General features: G+C 42.2%; 1 long non-coding RNA gene across 1 annotated transcript in view; it reads left to right on the forward strand.

Moving 5' to 3' along the window:
• The window catches only part of LOC142657943 (uncharacterized), a 43,721-nt gene extending 27,336 nt beyond the window's left edge, over positions 1–16,385 (forward strand). The window contains exon 3 of the long non-coding RNA XR_012850006.1: positions 16,157–16,385. This is a non-coding gene — a long non-coding RNA (uncharacterized LOC142657943). The remainder of the gene's footprint in view (positions 1–16,156) is intronic.
• Positions 16,386–24,348: the final 7,963 nt, after the last annotated feature.

A 24,348-nucleotide genomic window follows, 5' to 3' on the forward strand; every position in this document is an offset into this window, starting at 1 on the left:
GCAATGGAACCATAAATTAAAATCTCTTGAGGGAACGTTAGGAATTTTTGACCTTTTAAAGTGCGTCTCCTGTATTAGGACTACTTGTGCCGCCTGTTTTTTTCCACATTCTAATAACTTGACTACGCTTCTGTGGGACATTCAGACCCCTCACGTTGTGAGACACAATCTTAGTTTCTGCCATATTTGACATGTGACCATTCCCTTCTCTGTGCATACCACATGACATAGCAAAAAGAACAGAAAAATAATATAACATTCTTTAACCATACTCCGTATCGGAGTAAACTTCTAACACGAGGTAAGAGTGAAACACTATCAGCTACAACACCCTGTTATAAGGAGGGGTCTCCCTATAAGTACAGACTTGGGGGGTCATATTAGAACTAATGAGATTGACCTCAAGACACCCAACCCAAGCCCTACCTAAGCAGCTTTTTCTAAAATCTGGTATAAAACCGACAAGACACTTCAAGTGCTTATTTTAAGGCTTAATATACATTAAAGTGGGGACCTGTTCACTAGTTGTGATTAGTTGTTAACTGTGCCAAAATGGCGTTGTCACCATTTAAATCTGAAATATATATATCAGGAACCCTTAACCTGGACCCATACGTTAGTGCAAAGAATTATGCAAATACATAAACATAATTACATCCCAGCAACATCAGATAGGGTCTCGTCCTTGGGCAGTATGGATATTTTTCTTCCCTGGCGATGATCGAAATCCAGATACCCTTGTCCAGGGGTCTGCTTCCGACAGGGACGGTATCTTCGGCGGATATGCCAACGGGAGCTACGAGGGAATATCCATAGGCTGGAATCCAAGCAAGTCCCAGGCCGCATGTAGATCTTCAGGTTTCCGTATCACGATATGCTTTTCTTGTTTGTGTATCGCCACTCCAAAAGGGTATAACCAACGAAACGGGATGTTGTTAGATCGTAGCTTATCCAGCAGCGGTTTTAATATGCGGCGTTTGGTGAGTGTTGAGGCAGCCAAATCTTGAAAAAGGACAGGGTTTCCCCCATAACTGACTCCGTCTGAAGACCTTGCTTGTTTTAATAGTGCAGCAGTGTCCACATAGCTAAGCAGGCCACATATTACATCTCTAGGTGGATCCTGAGCACGTGGCTTGGCCCTCAGTGCCCTGTGAATACGCTCAATTTGAATAGGCCCTGCTCTCTCTCCTCCCAAAATGGATGCAAAAATCTCCCGTGCTACTGTTGGCAGCGCCTCATGTGAGATGGATTCTGGGAGGCCACGTATCCTGATATTTTTGCGGCGACTGCGATTCTCTTCCGCATGCAATAAAGCCATATTTATGTGATCATGTTGGACATATAAAGTCTCCTGTACTGCTGCTCCAAACCGGGCCACCTCCGCTTGTGCGGATTCTAGCGTGTCCACCCTGTCTCCAATATGTCGCAGGTCTGCTTTTATTTCGGCCAGATCTTGTGCTATGGGGCCCAATGCTTTAAAGAGAACACGCTTTATGAATCCCCTAGACACAGGGACATATGTGGACTCACCCCCGGCCTCCGATTGCTCTCCTGTGCTGCCGAAATCAGAGTCTTCTATTGCCTCATGGCTGCATGCTGCATCCGGCGCCATCTTTGATTTTCGCGCCGGGGAGCGCTCCATCGTTTTCTTTAAAAACCTATCCAGGTCTGCTTGGTTTTTCCCCGGTTTCGGGGTGCCTGAGTGTTCCCTGTTCTTATCTTTCCCGGTCCGCACCATTCTGCTGTGTCTTGTCTTGCTATAAGCTCAGGTTAGCCGGGTTGCCGCAGGAGCTCCGTCTCAAGCCACCTTCTCTGCTCGTGGTCAAGCTCCGCCCTCTACATGTGACTTTTTGATCACTTTTTATTCTATTTTTAAGAGGCAAGGTGACCAAAAAACAGCATTTCTGGCATAGTTATTTCGTTTTTTTTTTATACAGCGATAACCATGGGTTATGAATTACATGTTATCTTTACTCTGCGGGTCAGTACGATTCTGGCGATACCAAATTTATAGAACTTTTTTATGTTTTACAACTTTTTGCACAATAAAATAACTTTTGTAAAAAGAATGTATTTTTTCTGTCGCCATATTGTGAGAACCATAACTTTTACATTTATTCGTCGACGGACCTGTCTGAGGGCTTTTTCTTTTGCGAGACAAGGTATAGTTTTTATTGGTACCATTTTTGGACACATACAACTTCTTGATCACTTTTTATTTACATTTTTGTTGGGCAAAGTGACTAAAAAACAGAAATTCTGGCATTGTTGTTTACGTTTTTTTTTTTACGCCGTTCACCGCTTGGAATAAATAACATAATATTTTTATAGTTTAGGCCGTTGCGTTCAGTGCGATACCAAATATGTATGCTTTATTTATTTTTTTTAATTAAAAAAAAGGACTTGATAAGCGCAAAAGGGTGATAGTGTTTTATTTTATTGAAACTCTTATTATATTTTTGACAACTTTTTTTTTACACTTTTTTTTTAGTCCCACTAGGGAACAATCAGGTTTTTTTTCTAATACATTGCACTAACTATGTAGTGCAATGTATTAGATCTGTCAGTCATTCACTGACAACAAGCCGATTAGGCTTCGCCTCCAAGCGGGGCCTAATTGGCTTCCGTAATGGCAGAGCAGGAGGCCATTGTTAGGTTTCCTGTTACCATAGCAGCAGTTGGCAGCCCTGCGAACTGCCGATCTGCTGCCAACCACTAAGATGCAGCGATCGCTTTTTATCGCTGCATCTAAGGGGTTAATGGCAGGAATCGGAGCTAGCACCGGTTCCTGCCATTACAGGTGGATGTCAGCTGTAACATACAGCTGACATCCACCGACGGTGACGCCGCCTCATCTCCTGAGCCGGCGCCATCTTACCGACGGCTACGGAAGCCTTTTAGGCCCAGCATCTGGGCGGGGCCTGGAAGGTTTACGTACTGGGCAGACTGGGAGGCCACTATTAGGCCTCCGGTTGCCATTGCAGCCAACGGCACCCACGGCAATTTCATTGCCAGGGTGCCGATGAGCTGCAAACACATTAAATGCAGCGATCGCTTTTGCCTGCTGCATTTAAGGAGTTAATGGCGGCGATCTAAGCTAACTTCGGTCCCCGGCATTACAGCAGGGCGTCAGCTGTAAGATACAGCTGACATCCGGGGATGATGGCACTGACTCCGCTTCTGACCCGCTGCCATACATTTGTCGTAAGTATACGACAATTTGCGGGAAGAACTGGCTTTCCATGACGTATACTTACAACAAATGTCGGGAAGGGGTTAAACTCTCCTATATCCCTCTCAACTAGTTGAACAAAGGTTTCTATGGCGGGAATATTCTTAGGTGGAAGAAAAGTACATTTATTAAAATGTTATAGAAATGTTTATTATAATATGTTAATAAATAATGATTTGCGCCTACCTGTGATCTCATCGTGACCATCTGGTGACTTGAGCCTGTAGCATTGGCCACCCCTCCTCGTCCTCTTCTTCCCCTTATTGGGCACTGGTCCAAAAAATGTCCGGAGTTGTGGCTTGGGCCCTCCGTTCCTGATCCGGTTCTGGAGGGATCTCTGGATGATGAACGAGTCCAGTTCAGACATGTGGCGTAGGAGTCTCTCCATTTATAGACCCAATTGTATCTGTAACCTTCCGTATCCCGAAGAAATGTCTTTCTTTTAGAATTCGCTGCCTCTTTACAATGCTGGGTAATTTGAGACAATATTCGGTCCTTCAGTTCTGTGAAGGCCTGTGGAGTTAAGGTGTCTTGTAGTTGCTGCTCTGCTGTGTTATGTTCTTTGGTTTTGGAAATGGATTTGTGTAAATGGGAGACTGTTAATGTCATCAAGTCAAAAGAGCACTTATTAAGAATCTTTTCGAACTGCTCACTGTATTCTTTGTCTTCGCTGAAGATAGTAGGACGTATAGACATACGTAGTCCACGGGGAATGCGTTGAACTCTCAAGTATTCGGAGATCGTAGCACAATGCAGTTCCCAATTGACCAAGAGTCGTGATTCACGTTCCAGTTCACAGGATTTGACTTCAGATGGTGCGGTCTGTCAGAACTCACTTTACAAATTTACTCGGGATATAATGGAACTCTCTCTACCTCTCGCTACGCTCGCTAATCTGCCTCTGGTCCCTATTGCCATGTAATCATGGGTATCCTTTTTTGTGGTTTGGCTTTACAAACCTCCCCCCGCCTTTTTTGTGACATATTATCCTAACCCATTTTTCCTTAGGCTTATCATGTATTTACATTTAGCCAAATATACCTTTATAAGTCCACTGTAACTATATTTTGGTATCTCATATACCGATATTACCCCCCTAAAACATTGATTATATCCTCTTTAGGACCAATATTACGCTCACATTAATAGCACACAATATAGGCTCCAAGTTAGATCCACGCATGCACCGATTAGACTAAGACTTTTAAATACATTTTGTTCCGGACAGGTCGCGCATGCGCATTTGCTAATCTTCTGCCAAATATTTGATCGACCATAGAGTTTTTTACACACTGTACGACGCCTGCGCGTCTGTGTACAGGTGACGCCCATACAATTAGGGAGGATTTTCTGTTCCTTGGCGTCAATCCAGCGCCATATTTAATAAGGTAATCCACCGTCCATTAGGACACGCTTACCCATGATACTAGTTACCCTATACTATAGTGCTATTTCCCAGAGAACCTTTTTTCTATTGACCAGCGGCAATAGGTAATTACACACAATGCTCTAACTGTGGAGGACTTTGGATATTACATAGTTTGTACGGTTGAAAAAAGACACATGTCCGTCAAGTTCAACCAAGGGATGGGAAAGGGGAAGTAAAAAATTTCTACACATAGGAGCTAATATTCTTTTGTTCTAGGAAATTATTTAAGCCATTTTTAAAGCCATCTACTGTCCCGGCTGTGACCAGCTCCTGCGGTAAACTATTCCATAAATTCACCGTTCTCACAGTAAAGAAGGCTTGTCGCCTCTGCAGGTTGAACCTTTTTTTCTCCAGACGGAGGGAGTGCCCCCTTGTTTTTTTAGGGGGTTTTACATGGAACAGGATTTCACCATATTTTTTTGTATGTGCCATTCATATATTTATATAAGTTAACCATGTCCCCCCTTAGTCGTCTTTTTTCAAGGCTAAATGGGTTTAGTTCTTTTAATCTTTCCTCATAACTTAGATTCTCCATACCCCTTATTAGTTTCGTTGCTCTTCTTTGTATTTTTTCTAACTCCAGGGCATCCTTTCTATGAACTGGAGCCCAGAACTGAACTGCATATTCTAGATGAGGCCTCACTAGTGCTTTGTAAAGTGGTAACATTATATTCCTGTCCCACGAGTCAATGCCTTTTTTAATACACAATATCTTGCTGGCCTTTGAAACAGCTGATTGACATTGCATGCTGTTGTTTTGTTTATGATTTACAAGTACACCCAGATCCTTCTCAGCAAGTAACTCCCCCAGTGTAGCTACCCCTAGGCCATATGATGCATGCAGGTTGTTCGTACCCAGGTGCATAACTTTACATTTAGCTACATTAAACTTAATTTGCCAAGTGGACGCCCAAACACTCAGCTTGTTTAAATCTGCTTGCAATTCACGAACATCTTCCATAGACTGAACATTACTACATAGCTTGGTGTCATCTGCAAAAATAGAAATAGTGTTATTAATCCCATCCTCTATATCATTAATAAATAAGTTGAATAATAGTGGTCCCAGCACTGAACCTGGGGTACATCACTTATAACCGGGGACCATTCAGAGTAGGAATCATTGACCACAACTCTCTGGATACGGTCCTTGAGCCAATTCTCAATCCAATTACAAACTATACTTTCTAAACCTATAGTCCTTAATTTACCCATTAGACTTCTATGAGGGACAGTGTCAAATGGCGTTGCAAAGTCCAAAAACACTAAATCCACAGCGGCTCCACTGTCTAGCCTTCTGCTCACTTCTTCATAAAAACAAATCAGGTTGGTTTGACAGCTACTGTCCTTAGTAAAACCGTGCTGGCTGTCACTTATAACACTATTTATTGTCACATAATTTTGTATATAGTCCCTCAATAGCCCTTCAAACATTTTCCCCACAATGGATGTTAAGCTTACTGGTCTATAATTACCCGGAGAAGACCTAGAGCCCTTTTTGAAAATAGGCACCACATTTGCCCTGCGCCAGTGCCTTGGCACTATACCAGTGACTAGAGAATCTCTAACTATTATGAAGAGGGGGACAGAAATAACTGAACCAAGGGCGTAGCTAAAGGCCCATGGGCCCCGATTCAAAGGTTCTTCTTAGCCCCCCCCTCCCAAACTTCTCAGGGCTGATGGCCCGCAGCTTTCAGCTGCATCGCTGGGTCTCCTAAGTGATCCAACAATGCAGCACTAGCAGCCAGGGGCGTCACTAAGGACTTGAAACATCAGGGGGAATAGCCCCATTACATATGTGCCCCCCCAAAAAAAAATGTGTGTGTGTGTGTATGAATATGTGCATATATATATATATATATATATATATATATATATATATATATATATATATATGAGACAGCATATCTATAGCACTACGACCCTAAAGCTATGGATAAGATTAGATACATTGGCTTAGCAGACAGTAGCACACATTATAGGATTAGATGCAGTGGCTCAGCAGACATTATCACACATGATTGGATTAGATATAGGGCCCAGCTCGCTGACATTGCAGCTCCAGCACTGGACCCAGGAAAGGTAAGAATAATAATTATTTTCCTTTTTGACGTTATACAAATTATTTTTGTGTTTTGTTTTTTTATAAGTTCGGTTGTTGGACTACTTCGATAACTGCATTTTTTTTTATTCTCAATAAAATGGATAACGAGGGATGTGTGGAATTTTTATTTCAATAAAATATTTTATCTATGTCTTTTGTATTTGTTTAAACTTTATAACTACCGCCCTAGTAATTGTCGCTGACTGGTTCACAACGCCCATTACTAAGGGGGGGACTTAATGTTAGACATGAAGAGGTTAACACTAATCCCCATTATTACCCTGGTACCCAGCGCCTCCAGGAAGAGCCGGGTATGATTTAGTACCCGACCATCTCTAGTGACAGAGGGGCACTGGGGCGGCCGCAGTCTGGTATTATTAGGCCGGGAAAGGCCAAAAACTGTGACCCTTCCCACCCTGGTAATGCTAGGCTGCTGCTGCTATTTTGTATCTGGCTGGTTATAAAAATAGGGGAACCCCACATCGTGCTGTCCAATTATTTATAAAAAGAAATGACGTGGGGTCCCTCCATTTTTCATAACCAGCCAGATACAACACAGCAGCAGCAGGCTAGCATTACCAGTGTAATGACAGGGTAGGGAGACAGACAGGTGAGCCCTAATCTACCCGCCACTCAGTCCCTGCCTACTTGCAACGGCCCGTCCTAGGCGACGGCGTACAACTGGGCGACGGTCTCTACGCTCAATAAGTGCACGACAGACAAACAGACAAGGGTACGCAGAAGTTAGGGAAATGGGGCAGTTGCCCACGGCAGCACCGTGACCAACAAGAGTAGTGAACGAGCCGAGTCAAACCAGGAGTGTACGAGGTACCAAACGCAGAGCAGGAGAATTGTCAGTAAAGCCAGGATCAAAATGAAGCAGAGGACAAGATGTTCGAGCAGCAGCCGCAGAGCCAGGAAACAGGCAGAATCACAGGCAGAGGAGGAGCAGGAAATGCAGGTATAAATAGACAGAGGGCGGGAGCTAGCTCCGTCTGGCCAGGCTGTGATAGGCTCTCCCACTCCTCAGCCTCCCAGCCTGAGTGGTAGAAGATCGTGTCACTCTCTCAGACTTAGGAGCAGGTGCAGACAGATGACCCATGGGCGTCGACACAGAAGCTGTGTCTGGCAGATCCTTTACAACCAGGGTGGAAACGGCCACTGTTTCTGGCCTTTCCCAGCCTAATAATACCAGCCTGCGGTCACCCCAGTGCCCGACCATCACTACAGATGGTCGGGTACTGGATCGTACCTGGCTCTTCCTGGCACCCCTGGTGGCGGTGGGTACCAGGGTAATAATGGGGGTTAGTGTTAGCCTTTTCACCGGCTAACACTAAGCCCCGCCATAGTAATGGACGCTGTCAATCTGTTAGCGGCCATTAGTAAGTTGGCAGGAATAAAGTAAAAAAAAAAATACAAAGACATAGAAAAAATAGATTTATTGAAATAAAACACCCCCACACCTCATTAACCATTTTATTGAGAATAAAAAAAACGTCATGAAAGTAGTCCTCGAATCCGATGTAGTCCAACGACCGAACCTGTAAAAAAAACAAAAACATTAGTAAGGGCCTGTTCACATCACCGCTGCCCTTCCGTTGATGGGTTCCGTCGGGGTAAACCCCTCAACAGAAAGGCAAACTGAAACCTCTGCTTCTCTATGGTGACGGAAACGTTGCTAAAGATTTCCGTTTGTCACCGTTGTGAACGGGTTCCGTTGTTTTGCATTGTCGACTGCGCTATTGATTCCGCCAAAACAACGGTACCCGTTCACAACGGTGACAAACGGAAACCATTTGCAAAGTTTCCATCACCATTGAGATCAATGGTGATGCAATCGGAAGCTAAGGTTTCCGTTTGCCTTTACGTTGAGGGGTTAAACAGACGGAACCCCTCAATGGAAGGGCAGCGGTGATGTGAACAGGGCCCATGTGCATGTGTGATACTGTTTGTTGGACCCTGTATCTAAGCCTAATATAGGCTTAGATACAGGGTGCAGCAGACTGTATTCTTATGCAGTATAATCTGGGGCCCTGTATCTAAGCCTAACACACGGTAGGCTTTAAAGCTTGTCCAGTCCCTAAACAGTGATGGCCTATCTTCAGTATAGGCCATCAATAGCTGATGGGTTGGGGGTCAGACACCCGGGACTCCCGCTAATCAGCTGGTTTGAAGGGGTTGCGGAAGGGGTTTTCCGCTCGTACGAGTGCTGCTTCAACTTCATTTCCCTCACTTGCTCACACTGTGAATCGCTGACACGTCTGTGAAGGGGAAGTAGCACTTGTACAAGCGGCTACTACCCCTTCAAAACAGCTGATTGGCGGGGGTCCCGGGTGTCTGACCCCCAACCCATCAGCAAGACACTAAAATTAAACTTACCTCCTCTTCGGCCGCAGGTCCTCACTCCATCAAGTGTCAGGATGCTGTGCGCAGCGCATAGCATCGTGACGTTATGCGCTGCGCATAGCGCTGTGACGTCAGAACCTCTGATGTGCTCCAGCAAGAGGAGGGTAAGTACTGTCAGTTACTATAGTAACAGGGGCCCGTGTAGTTTATTACATAGGCCCCAGTTACTATAGTGACTTTTCATTGATGTGGTGCGGGGGGCAGCGGCCTCCCCTGGCTTCTGGGCCCGGTCGCAATTGCGACCGCTGCGACCCCTATAGCTACGCCACAGAACTGAACTAAGCTCCTTAAGAACTATAGGGTGTAACCAATCTGGTCCCGGGGCCTTGTGTACATTTATTTTATTTAATTTTAATTTATTTTATTTAGCTTGAACCATATCTACATTCATCCAATTCAGTATATCAACTGATATATTTACAGCACTGGCACCAGCTACATCAGCTGCTCTTTCTACTGTTGTATATACAGAGCTGAAGAACCCATTTAGTAACTCTGCCTTCTCTTGATCCCCTGTGACTCCCCATTACCACTATCTAGGGGTCCTACATGTTCAGACCTTGGCTTTTTTGCATTTATATACTTAAAGAATTTTTCGGGATTTGTTTTACTATCCTTGGCCACCTGCCTTTCATTTTATATTTTTGCTGATTTTATTACCTTTTTACAGATTTTATTACGCTCTTTATAATTTACAAAGGCTACATCTGTACCCTCAGATTGGTATTTTTCAAATGCCCTTTTGTTTGTCATGTATTGTCCTTTTTACAGAAGGTGTAAGCCATGTGGGGTTTAATCGTTTATACTTGTTAGCTATAGGAATACATTTTGCACTATAATTACCAAACGTAGATTTGAAAATCTCCCATTTATCATTTGTACCATTATTTGACATTAGTTCTTCTATATCCTGAATTGCCGCCCTCATCCTGTGGAAATTGGCCTTCTTAAAATTAAGTGTTTTTGCCCTCCCAGCCTGTGTTTGTTTTTTACAGTATATGTAAAATCTAACTATATAATATGATCACTGTTACCGAGGTTTTCACGAACATTGACGTTCCCAACAAGCTCTACATTATAAGGCTGGGTTCACACGACCTATTTTCAGACGTAAACGAGGCGTATTATGCCTCGTTTTACGTCTGAAAATAGGGCTACAATAAGTCGGCAAACATCTGCCCATTCATTTGAATGGGTTTGCAGACGTACTGTGCAGACGACCTGTCATTTACGCGTCGTCGTTTGACAGCTGTCAAACGACGACGCGTAAAAATACAGCCTCGTCAAAAGAAGTGCAGGACACTTCTTTGGACGTTTTTGGAGCTGTTTTCTCATAGACTCCAATGAAAACAGCTCCAGAAACGGACGTAAAAAACGCCGCGAAAACGGCGCGAAAAACGCGAGTTGCTCAAAAAACGTCTGAAAATCAGGGGCTGTTTTCCCTTGAAAACAGCTTTGTATTTTCAGACGTTTTTGGTCACTACGTGTGCACATACCCTTAGAAATGACCAGATCCAACAGAGCTTCACCTCTAGTCGTGTCTTCCACAAACCCATAAAATTTTCCTGCAACAGGTTGAGGAAATGTCTCCCCTTTGCAGTTGAAGCCGAACCATGACACCAATTAATATCCCGGTAATTAAAATCTCCCATTATCACTACAGTACCAGCCTGTGCAGCCCGCTCTATCTGTTTATATAGCTGATCTTCCATCTCCTCAGTTATATTGGGGGGTCTATTGATTACACCAAAAGTAATTTTTTCAGTGTTTACCTCCCTTTGTAATTCCACCCACAAGCTTTCAACCTCCTCACAATCTTCATCCTCTAATGTCTCTTTCACACTCACCTTCATATCGCTTCTCACATACAGACATACACCACCAACTTTCCTATTCACCCTGTCTTTCCGAAACAATGTAAAACCCTGTAGATTTACTGCCCAGTCATGTGAAGAGTCCATTTTTCAGCAACACCAACTATATCTATATTTTCTTCCAGTACCGAGGCCTCCAGCTACCCCATTTCGCTTGCTAGACTTCTGGCATTTGTGAACATACACTTTAACTTGCCTTTAAATGTTTCACTTTCAGTATCAGAAATGTGATTATTTGACATTATTTGGTCATTTTTATTTTCATTTTCACTGCTGTTTTGTAATGAAAGGATCTCCTTATCTTGTTGCCTAGTCCTCTCCACACAGTCTGTTTCTCCCCCAACCAATATAGTCTGACCCCTCTCTAACCTAACTACCCCTTTATTTTCTACATTGACCTCCCTCCTCAGCCCTAGTTTAAATACTCCGCCACCCCAGCTAGAATTCTCTCCCCCAGCATAGCGGACCCCCTTCCATTTAGGTGCAAATCATCTGCAGAATACAGTTTGTACCCCAATGAAAAGTCAGCCCAGTGCTCTAGGATATAGATCATGCATAAGGCTTGCATTTTTTCCTTTTTTATCCCCCTATGTTATTTCTATGTTATTGGTATGTAGATTACACTTTGCTGCATTAGACTGTTCCTTTCATTTTACTTGATTATATTTTGCATAAATCTTGCTTCTAAAACGTAGACTCTGCAACTTAAATGAATAGACCCTATGTTAGGAAACGTCTGTCTCTTTAAGATTGTCATGAGTACAAGCCTAGCTTCTGGGTGGTTCTGGTTTGAGGGTGTAGTATTTAAAGAGGCTCTGTCACCAGATTTTGCAACCCCTATCTGCTATTGCAGCAGATCGGCGCTGCAATGTAGATAAGAGTAACATTTTTATTTTTAAAAAACGAGCATTTTTGGCCAAGTTATGACCATTTTTGTATTTATGCAAATGAGGCTTTCTAAAGTCCAACTGGGCGTGTTTAAAGTAAAAGTCCAACTGGGCGTGTATTGTGTGTGTTACATCGGGGCGTGTTTACTTCTTTTACTAGCTGGGCGTTCTGACGAGAAGTATCATCCACTTCTCTTCAGAACGCCCAGCTTCTGGTAGTGCAGACACAGCGTGTTCTCGAGAGATCACGCTGTGTCGTCACTCACTTCCTGCCCCAGGTCCTGCATCGTGTCGGACGAGCGAGGACACATCGGCACCAGAGGCTACAGTTGATTCTGCAGCAGCATCGGCGTTTGCAGGTAAGTCGATGTAGCTACTTACCTGCAAACGCTGATGCTGCTGCAGAATCAACTGTAGCCTCTGGTGCAGATGTGGCCGACACGATGCAGGACCTGGGGCAGGAAGTGAGTGACGTCACAGCGTGATCTCTCGAGAACACGCTGTGTGTCTGCACTGCCAGAAGCTGGGTGTTAACGAACAGAAGTGGATGATGCTGATTCGTCAGCATCATACACTCCCATTCCTAACGCCCAGCTAGTAAAAGAAGTAAAAACGCCCAGATGTTACACATAATACACGCCCACTTGTACTTTTACTGTAAACACGCCCAGTTGTACTTTTGCAAGCCTCATTTGCATAAATACAAAAATGGTCATAACTTGGCCAAAAATGCTAGTTTTTAAAAAAATAAAAATGTTACTGTAATCTACATTGCAGCGCCTATCTGCTGCAATAGCAGATAGGGGTTGCAAAATCTGGTGACAGAGCCTCTTTAAGTATTGTAAGTTCTTTCATTGTTGCTTGTGAATTTCTTTGTGTATGCAAGTATCTCATCAAGCTCTTGGTTATGCCCTGTATCACCTGACTATTTGGATTCTTGGGACTGGACCTCGGCTTGTCTTTAGTTGAACCCTTTGCTCTCTGATTTGGACATTCTGCTCTCGGCTGGTTTTAACCTCTGCTACTCCTGATATTCCTCTGTTTCCTGATTTAGACTTACAGTCTCTCCTGGTTAGTTATTCTGTTGCTGTTTGCCCTCTGTCTGTCTGGTTTCCATTCTGGTATTGCCTGCATTGCACTTCCTGTCCAACACTGTATTCTGTTAATGCAACCTGGGTTCTATGCAGCCAAATCCAACCTGCCTTGCGGTGGGCTCTGGTGGACCATAGAGTAGCCTTAGACTCTGCTGATCAGCGTATTAACGGACTTGAGGTAGCAGATTACCTGTACGCTTTATCCAGATAGTCTCCAGCTGCAGAGCAATTCTATAACTTGCATTCTGGGGAATTGCTGAACTACTGATTCTATTACACCCTTACTGTCTCCATACTTCGTTGAAGCAGCCATCTTCACTTTAAAATTTATTTTGATTAATGTATTTTTACTATTGTATCCCTTTGTTTTTGCCTCTACCCAGGCCAGATATTCTCCATTTTTTACAAGCCCAAATTTGGCCCCTCTACTTCTTGTACTATCAAGTTATTGCCATGTATTACAATATTTATGGGATAACCATTGGTTTATATATATGATTACCTTATATGTGACAAGTATTTTCTGTTTACCTTAATATGTATATCGTTTCTGCGTTTACTTGCAGAGTTTGACAAAGGCCGGATTTTGGCTGAAACTTTACTTATCTCTAAATATTGGCTAATCTGAATAAATATTTTTTTTGTATATTCACTCAAGGAGTGCTTGAGTTTATCTTCTAATTATTGACTGGGTGGGAACCCTACCAATAGCACCCAGACAACCTGCAGAGTGCCACGGATTTGATCTTCACAGCATAGGTCACAGCATAGGTCACAGCATAGTAGCAGTTTCCATTTGTCTGCTTCGGAGCCCCATAAGCAGTAGAGTTCACCGAACTGTTGTTTTAGACACACGTCTGGTAGGCCCCTGGTTGATTTTCATGGTGAGCTGCTCCACTGTAGCATGTTGTCCGGCCTCGCGCACCTTCGTAACCGATGTTCACCTCTCACATCATTGGCACGGAATGCTCCGCAGTTTCCACGTCGGTTATTCACAATGGTGCCATTTGGCGACTCACTATACACTTTCACAACAGCAGCATGCGTATAGTTCACAAACAGCGCTGTTTGAGAAATACTGCCAGCCTTGGCCCGAAAGCCAATAATCATCCCTTTTTGCAACTTTGATAAATCGCCCATTTTACCCATGGCAACAACTAATGATATCTGTTCAGACAGCCTATCGCACTCCTTATACACCCACCAAGCCTGCCCATGACACATCACTTCCTTCATGGGCTACACGTTGCCGACGGCGAAAGTAGGAGGTGGTGATAATAATGTAACTTGACTGTGTATATAAAACGAAATGATCACAGCATTCCAGAAAGTAGTTTAAAACAAATAGAAAATGTGGTTTATTTAATTCATGTCAGATGCTACATTTCAGTCCCCTCACAGGACCTTTTTCAAGCAATAGTGATATGTGCAAGCCAAGGGTTTATACCCATGGATAGTGATTACATCATTAGCAGTGATTCATTGTAAAAAATACAAAATGTTGCCGACAGAAGGCATATAAAATATACAAAGTATGTGATCCATTGTACAAAAGTGTTACATATATATGAAAACCATGTGTATTGTGAAAAACAATAAATAACAACATTAAACAGTCATGCAATGTTAATATCTATTTATATACATATTCATGTGGGGGTGAAGACTGGAGACACTCACCAATCCCAGGACCGCAGACACATACTTAAAATATAATTACTCACAGCAATATAGTGCTATAGTGTTTTCAAAGATCAACAGAGCATGCGTGCCTAGACGTCATGCAGTCTGCAGCAAAAGGCCAATCGGAGAATAGCATCTCCTATTGTCATGGTTCCTAGACTACGGCTCCTGTCGTCACATCGGTACCTGCGCAGTTAGCACCATCAATAGGGGAAAGAAAAACTCGCCACTACGAGAGATGAGAACTGATCATCCAGCCCGAAAAGCACTACACAATGGAACGAACCGTAGAAGCACTCCATTATAAACACCCAAATATTTGTAAAACCCGGTCATTGCCATACCATCCACATCTATAATGTAGTATGTATGGCAAGCTTCATGTCATTTAGGTATACTACACCTCTGTGCGACAGATGCCCTATGTAGGCATAATGGTCTAATATATATATTGTTGAATACTTTCTCCATGTTTATTCACAATTAGTTGAGGATAAACTCTAGTCATAAAGTTCTTGATCATGGTGTTCAAGGTAGGGTTAACCTCCTTTTCCTCCTGATCCATGATTCTTCTAATCCGTAGCATTTGGCTAAAGGGTAAAGAGTCTATAATTTTTCTTGGATGGCAACTATCATATTTCACCATGTGTTGCGATCGGTGGATTTTATAAACAATTCTGTATGTAACCTATTGCCAGAGACAATAACCCTAGTGTCGAGAACAAAGTGAACTTGATATCAGGATCTATACTGTGTAGAAATTTGGGCTTCAGTTCCTAGCCAAATGAGGAAGATGTCATTGATGTATCTCCACCACCTCCACACCACGCTGAAGTGGTGGGATACATAGACCGACATCTTCTCAATATTGGCAACAAAAATATTTTTGTACGTAGGTGCAATGTTCTAACCCATATCAGTTCCAACTTTTTGCATAAAGAGCGAGTCAAGAAACCAGAAATAATTGTTAGTGAGTATCAATGTAAGTAATTGGATGATGAATTCTATACTGGTACGAGAAAAATTGGATTTAGAAAATGCATGTTTAACAGCCCCTATACCTCTTGTGTGATCTATTGAGGTGTACAGGCTAACTATATAAAATGAAGCCAAAATTACCCCTTGTGGAAGCTCTATCTCCTGTAGCTTTTTCAGGAAATCAGATGTATCCTATATATACGATCTTGCACCTGTTGCAAACCGTCTGAGTAATCTATCTAGAAAGATAGAAATATTGTCAAGGATTGAGCCCCTGCCCAACACAATAGGTCGGCCAGGGGATCCACAAGGGACTTAGGAATATTGGACAAAAAGTACAATATGGGAGTAACTGGGCAATGTACAGTCAAAAAATCTTTAAGTCCGATGAAGTGTAAATGTGATATGATTATTATTGATGGAGAAAATAGTTATCTAATCTTTTCACTTTTCTCATTTTTCTACATAGAATTCTGGAAGGGAAAAAGGAGGAGCCACACACCATTCAAGAACGGCGGATATCTAATGCAATTTATATATGTATACATATCTTAGCATTTAAATTTTGGTTTTTTTAATGATTAATTAATTGGTGTCTATCAAGGATCAGCATATCTAAGGAATTGCCATTAATGATATTTTATTAAGAACGTTAGCTTTGTATCTGTCCATGCCTATTATTACAATAAAAATATCAGGACGTGATCTGATTAGTACGAAATGATTGCATTTTACTTTTGCCCTTTAAAGATATATATATATATATATATATATATATATATATATATATATATATATTAGACCGTTATGCCTATATAGGGTAACTGTCGCACGGAGGTGTAGTGTGCCTAAATGTCATGGAGCTTGCCAGACATGCTACATCATAGATGTGGATGGTATGGCAATGACCCGGTCTTACATATATTTGTTTATAATAGAGTGCTTCTATGGTTTGTCCTATTCTGTAGTGCTTTTTGGGTTGGATGATCAGTTTTCATCTCTCGTAGTGGCAAGTTTTTATTTCCCCTATTGATGGCGCTTAATGCGCAGGCACCGATGTCACGAGCGGCATCCGAAGTCTGGACGACGGGGCACGCTCCGCTATGATTGGTTCTACTTGGTGGTACCATGACAACGGGGGATGCTGTTCTCCGATTGGCCTTTTGCTGCAATTTGCATGACGTCTAAGTACAAATGCGCTGTTGATCTTTAAAAACACTGTAGAACTATATTGCTGTGAGTAATTATATTCTAAGTATGTGTCTGCGGTCCTGGGATTGGTGAGTGGCTCCATTCTCCTCCCCCACATGAATATGCATATGAATAGATATTAACATTGCATGACTGTTTAACCTTTTCACGACTGCCATACGGCTATATACATTTTAAACTGCTGATGCCCCGTGCAGTTGACACGTATATAGACGTTTGCAGCATGCATCGCGGGTTTAATGAGTGCAGAGCTGCTTCAGTGCGAGAAGCTCTGTACTAATCCATGTGCCGCATCTCTCTACAAGTGCCGACACCTCTTTGACAGATACAGTGGCCCTTCCCACCCTGGTAATGCTAGGCTGCTGCTGCTTTATTGTATCTGACTGGTTATGAAAAATGGGGGGACCCCCACGTCATTTAAAAAAATAAATAATAATAATTGGAAAGAACGAGGTCGGGTCCCCCCCAATTTTCATAACCAGCCAGATACAACACAGCAGCAGCAGGCAGCATTACCAGGGTGGTAAGGGCCACTGTTTTTGGCCTTCCCCAGCCTAATACTACCAGCCTGCGGCCACCCCGGTGCCTGCCCGTCACTACAGATGGACGGGTACTGGTTCGTACCCGGCTCTTCCCAGCACCCCTGGTGGCGGTGGGTACCGGGGTAATAATGGGGGTTAGTGTTGGCCTCTGCACCTGCTAACATTAAGCCTCGTCTTAGTAATGGAGGTTGTCAATCATCCAGCGGCCATTACTAAGGTGGTGATAATAAAGTTTAAAAAGATACAAGCACATAGAAAAAATATTTTATTGAAATAAAAAAACACAACCCTCATTAACCATTTTATTGAGAATAAAAAAAACGTCGTCATTGAAGTCCTCGAATCCGAAGTCGAACAACCGAACCTGTAAAAAAAAAAAACACACAAAAATAATCAGTAACACATAAAGAAGCAAAATTATTATTCTTACCTTTCCTGGGTCCAGCGCTGGAGCAGCAATGTCAGCGAGCTGAGCCCTGTATCTAATCCAATCATGTGTGATACTGTCTGCTGGGCCCTATATCTAATCCAATCCAATCATGTGTGATACTGTCTGCTGGGCCCTATCTCTAATCCTATCATGTGTGATACTGTCTGCTGAGCCGCTGTATCTAATCCTATCATGTGTGATACTGTCTGCTGAGCCACTGTATCTAATCCTATCATGTGTGAAACTATATGCTGAGTCATTGTATCTAATCCTATCATGTGTGATACTTACTGCTGGGCCACTGTATCTAATCCTATCATTTGTGATACTGTCTGCTCAGCCACTGCATCTAATCCTATCACGTGTGATACTGTCTGCTGAGCCACTGTATCTAATCCTATTATGTGTGATACTGTCTGCTGAGCCAATGTATCTAATCCTATCATGTGTGATACTGTCTGCTCAGCCACTGTATCTAATCCTATCATGTGTGATACTGTCTGCTGAGCCAATGTATCTAATCCTATCCATAGTTGATAGGGTCGTAGTGCTATAGATATGCTATGCTGTCTCCTATACACACATTTTTTTGGGATGGACACATATGTATTGGGGCTATTTCCCCTGACATTTTAAGCTCTGAGGGTATGTTCACACGGCAGCGTCCATTACGGCTGAAATTACGGTGTTGTTTTCAGGAGAAAACAGCTCCGGAATTTCAGCCGTAATGGCATGTGCAGGCGTCTTTCGCTGCGTCCATTACGGACGTAATTGGAGCTGTTTTTCCATGGAAAACGGCTCCATTTACGTCTGAAGAAGTGACAGGCACTTCTTTGATGCGGTTGTCTTTTTTACGCACCGCCTTTTGACAGCGGCGCGTAAAAAAAATGATCGTCAGCACAGAACATCGTAAGACCCATTCAAATGAATGGGCAGATGTTTGCCAACGCTTTTGAGCCGCATTTTCGGACGTAATTCAATGCTAAAACGCCAGAATTACGTCCGTGAATAGGGTGTGTGAATCCAGCATTAGTGATGCCCCCGGCTGCTAGTGCTGCATTGTTGGGTCACTTAGCTGCGGACCGTCGGCCATGAGGAGTTTGTGGGGGGGGCCCAATATGAACTTTTGCATCGGGGCCCATGAGCCCTTAGCTACGCCCCTGCCTGGGCGGCGTCAGGTAATTGCATCCCTTACCTCCCTCCGCTGCCGTCATCCTTGATGTGCGGCTGCAGTCACTAGAGGGCGCGCGTGCTGACTCGTCCTTTCTTAAAGGGCCAGCGCGCGCCTTAATTCAAAAGACGTCCTATTTAAGGATCCTCCTCCATCTAATCCATGCTTGTTCCACCAAGTTCCCCGTTAGTTTCCCTGTACCCTGGTTCTCTGTTTTCTTCCCTTCTGCCTTTGTCTGGATTTCCCGTTGTTGACCTCTGCCTGAACTTGACTATCCTTGCCTGCCGCCTGCCTTGACCTATTGCTATCCATACCTGTTACGACGCCTGCCGCCTGCCTTGACCTATTGCTATCCATACCCGTTACGACGTCTGCTGCCTGTCCTGACTACTGCCTTACCATCCGACCGCCTCTAACCCGCTGTGCCAAGCGTTGCCCTGGGTTCCAAGCACCATCTCCCAGACGACACAGAGGATCCACAAACAAACCGGTGAGAACCGTTACAATAACGGAGTTAGTGTGCTCGCTATCTGGGCAGGTAAGGAGCTGATGATCACCATGAGATGGTGGTATAGAAAAGTTTGTTCTAACTCTTAGCCTTCTTCACTCTCCAAGAGAGAGAAGAAGAGTAATTGTTACAAAGCTGCAACAGTATATATATATATATATATATATATAGATAGATAGATAGATAGATAGATAGATAGATAGATAGATAGATATAGATATCGAAAAAATGAGCAGCATTGCCACTCATTTTTTCTATTTCTATGTACCTGGAACTTTGGTCTGTTCCTTAGAGCTTGCACCCACACACTGCTAGTTCTGCCTGATTTTGTATATATATATATATATATATAATATATATATACAGTATATATATATATAATTTTTTTGTGATTTGTCTGCTCATAATAAACATTAAAAACATGGAATTTATTAACCCGTTAGTGACCGCTAATACGCCTTTTCACGTCAGTCACTAACGGGCTTTATTCTGATGCATAAGCCTTTTTACGGCACTGCGTCAGGATAAATAAACAGAGCAGCGATCTGTCAAATCTCCCTGCTCTCAGCTACATATGAGGCTAGTGAAGAAGTTAAAAATTAGGCAATGCTGGAGTGCGGATATTTTTTACAACTCCTGCACCCAAAAATCTTTACATCATCCTATTATGACCTGATGTTCTCCGCCCAGCTTACATATACCCTGATGTACTCCGCCCATCTTACATATACCCTGATGTACTCCGCCCAGATTACATATACCCTGATGTACTCCGCCCAGCTTATATATACACTGATGTACTCCGCCCAGTTTACATATACCCTGATGTACTCCACACAGTTTACATATACCCTAATGTACCCCGCCCAGCTTACATATACCGTGATGTACATATGCCTCCACATTACAAACTGAAACACCATTAAAACACTAAACAGAACTACTACCAAGCAAAATGTGCTCTCCAAAAGCCAAATGGCACTCCTTCTAGGCCTGGCAGTGTGCCCAAACGACCACATATGGTGTATTACTGTACTCTGGAGAACCCACTTAACAATTATTCTGGTGTGTGTCTCCAGTGGTACAGGCAGGGCACAACACATTGGGCACTGAAATAGAATATATGTGGGAAATGGCAATTTTCAATCTGCAACATCTACTGTGTACTAATTTCTACAAAACCTGTGGGGTCAAAATTCTCACTACACTTCATGATAAAATTCCTTAAAGGGGTGTAGTTTCCCAAATGGGGTCACTTCTTGGGGGGTTTTCACTGTACTGGTACCGCAGCACAATGCAACATGGCATCAAAAACCAATTTTGTAAACTCTCCACTCCAAAAACTAAATTGCGCTTTTCCCGTTTAGACCCTTGCCGTGTGTCCAAATAGCAGTTTACATCCATATATGGGGTATTTCCTTACTCAGGAGGAATTGTGTAACAAATTTTGGGGTGTCTTTTCTCCTGTATTCCTTGTGGAAATGAAAAATTATGAGCTAAAAATGCATATAATTGGAAAACAAATATTTTTTTCATTTTCACGTCCCGATTCTTATAAAATCTATAAAACACCTGATCAAAATGCTCACTACACCTCTAATTTAATTCTTTGAAGGGTATAGTCTCCAAATTGGTATCACACCTGGGGAATTTCTACTGTACTGGTACTTCAGGGGCTCTGCAAATGCGACATGGCCCCCAGAAACCAATTCAGCAAAATCTGCGCTGCAAAATCCAAATGGCGCTCCTTCACTCCGGAGTCATGCCGTGGGTCCAAACAGAAGTTTATTACCACATATGGGGTATTCCTGTAATCGGGAGAAATTGCTTTACAAATGTTGGGGTGCTTTTTCTCCTTTATTCCTTGTAAAAAATAGAAAATTCTATATTTTTACAGAAAAACAAGTAGATTTTCATTTTCACAGACTAATTCAAATAAATTTAGCAAAAAATCTGTTGGGTCAAAATGTTAACTATACTCCTAGATAAATTTCCTGAGGTATGTCGTTTCCAAAATGGGATCACTTATGGGGGGGGGGGTTCCACTGTTTTGGCACCACAAGACCTCTTCAGACCTGAGGGCCCAAAATCCACTTCTGTGTTACGGAAAAAAAATGTTTTACAAATTAATTTTGGCCAAAATAATGAAATTTATATATTTTACCTCTAATTTGCTTCGATTCCTGTGAAACGCCTAAAGGGTTAAAACACTTTCTGAATGCTGTTTTGAATACTTTGAGGGGTGCAGGTTTCAAAATGAAGGGATTATGGGGGGTTTCTAATATATAGGCTCCTCAAAGCCACTTCAAAACTGAACTCGTCCCTGAAAATATAGCCTTTTTTTTAATTTTCGTGAAAATGTGAGAAATTGCTGCTAAAGTTCTAAGCCTTGTAACGTCCCAGAAAAATAAAATGACATTCAAAAAATGATACCAACATAAAGTAGACATATGGAATATGTGAAATAGTAACAGTAGTTATTGTGTGGTATTACTATGTGTTTTAGAAGCAGATACATTTAAAATTAGAAAAATCATAATTTTTGCAAATTTTCTAAAAATTTTGGTGTTTTTCACAAATAAGCAATGAATTTATCGACCAAATTTTTAATCTAAGATAAAGTACACTATGCCTCGAGAAAACCGTCTCAGAATCACTTGGATACATCAAAGCATTCCCAAGTTATTACCACATAAAGTGATACATGTGAATAAAATGGGTCTGGTCCTGAGGGCCAAAATTAGCTTGGTCCTCAAGGGGTTAATATATATGTAACACTTCTGTATAAAGGATCACATGCTTTGTATGTTTTATATGCCTTATGTCGGCAACATTTTGTGTGTTTTACAATTAATCACTGCTAATGATGTAATCACTATCCATGGGTATAAAACCTTGACTTGCACATATCACTATTCATAATCATAATAATAATAATAATAATCTTTATTTATATAGCACCAACATTTTACGCAGCACTTTACAATTTAGAGGGAACATAAACAGGCAATATCAGACATTACATAGTGACAAAGCTAATTTACAATTCAGACAGGAGGATTGAGGACCCTGCTCGCAAGAGTTCACAATCTATGAGGACATAAGGGAGACACAAAGTGTAAAAGTGTTTGTTCAGTACAATGGTCCATCCATCTTTTATACACATGGGGTGGTAACATAAAGCTGCATGAGCCGGTCACCAGCCAGTATCCATGTATGACGGACTTGAAGTGCAATAGGAGTGTGAGGGAATCTTATTCTGATGACTAATGGGGCCAAGGGAAGGAGTCAGATTAGGGAATGTAATAGGCCTGTCTAAAAAGATGTTTTCAGGGTACGTTTAAAACTGTGGATATTGGGAATTAATCTGTCTGGGGTATCGCATTCCAGAGTACTGGTGCAGCACGAGAAATATCTTGGAGACAAGAGTGGGAGGTTCGGATTATGGAGGATTTTAATCTAAGGTTGGCAGAACGTAGAGCGCGAGAAGGCTTGTGGACAGAGATGAGGGAGGAGATGTAAGGAGGTGCAGCACTGTGAAGAGCTTTATGGGTGAGAGTAATAAGTTTGAATTTAATTCTGAAGGGGATTTGCAACCAGTGTAGTAATTGGCACAGGGTAGAGGTGTTGGTGCAGCGGTTGGTCAGAAAGATGAGGATAGATTGGAGAGGGGAGAGTTTAGTGAAGGGAAGACCGACTAATAATGAGTTACAGTAGTCAAGACGAGAGTGAATCAGAGCAACATTACGATTTTTGGCTGTTTCCTCAGTAAGAAAAGGGCAGATTCTGGAGATATTTTTGAGGTGAAAATGACAGGAGCGTGTAAGTGATTGAATGTGAGGAGTAAATATAAGATTGGAGTCAAAACTAACCCTGTGACAGCGGGCGTGCTGCTTAGGAGTTATGGTAGTGCCACACACTGAGATGAAGACATCAGGTTTAGGTAGGTTAGTAGATGGTGGGAACACAAGGAGCTCCGTTTTAGAAAGATTCAGTTTCAGATAGATAAAGGACATGATGTTAGAGACAGCAGACAGACAATTACTGGTGCTTTGTATTAGAGGGGGGGGGGATGTCATGGGAAGAGGGACTATTACTTGAGAAAGGCCTGTGAGGGGACTGAAACGTAGCATCTGTCATGGATTAAATAAACCACGTTTTCAATTTTTGAAACGACTTTCTGGAGTGCTGCGATCACTTTGTTTTGGTGTATATATATATATATATATATATATATATATATATATATATATATATATATATATATATACACTACCGTTCAAAAGTTTAGGGTCACTTAGAAATTTCCATATTTTTGCAAGAAAAGCACAGTTTTTTTCAATGAAGATAACATTAAATTAATCAGAAATACACTCTATACATTGTTAATGTGCTAAATGACTATTCTAGCTGCAAACATCTGTTTTTTAATGCAATATCTACATAGGTGTATAGAGGCCTATTTCCAGCAACCATCACTCCAGTGTTCTAATGGTACATTGTGTTTGCTAACTGTGTTAGAAGGCTAATGGATGATTAGAAAACACTTGAAAACCCTTGTGCAATTATGTTAGCACCGCTGTAAATAGTTTTGCTGTTTAGAGGAGCTATAAAACTTACCTTCCTTTGAGCTAGTTGAGAATCTGGAGCATTACATTTGTGGGTTCGATTAAACTCTCAAAATGGCTAGAAAAAGAGAGCTTTCATGTGAAACTCAACAGTCTATTCTTGTTCTTAGAAATGAAGGCTATTCCATGCGAGAAATTGCCAAGAAACGGAAGATTTCCTACAACGGTGT

Source organism: Rhinoderma darwinii, chromosome 7, assembly GCF_050947455.1.
Source record: "Rhinoderma darwinii isolate aRhiDar2 chromosome 7, aRhiDar2.hap1, whole genome shotgun sequence".
NCBI lineage: Eukaryota > Metazoa > Chordata > Amphibia > Anura > Rhinodermatidae > Rhinoderma > Rhinoderma darwinii.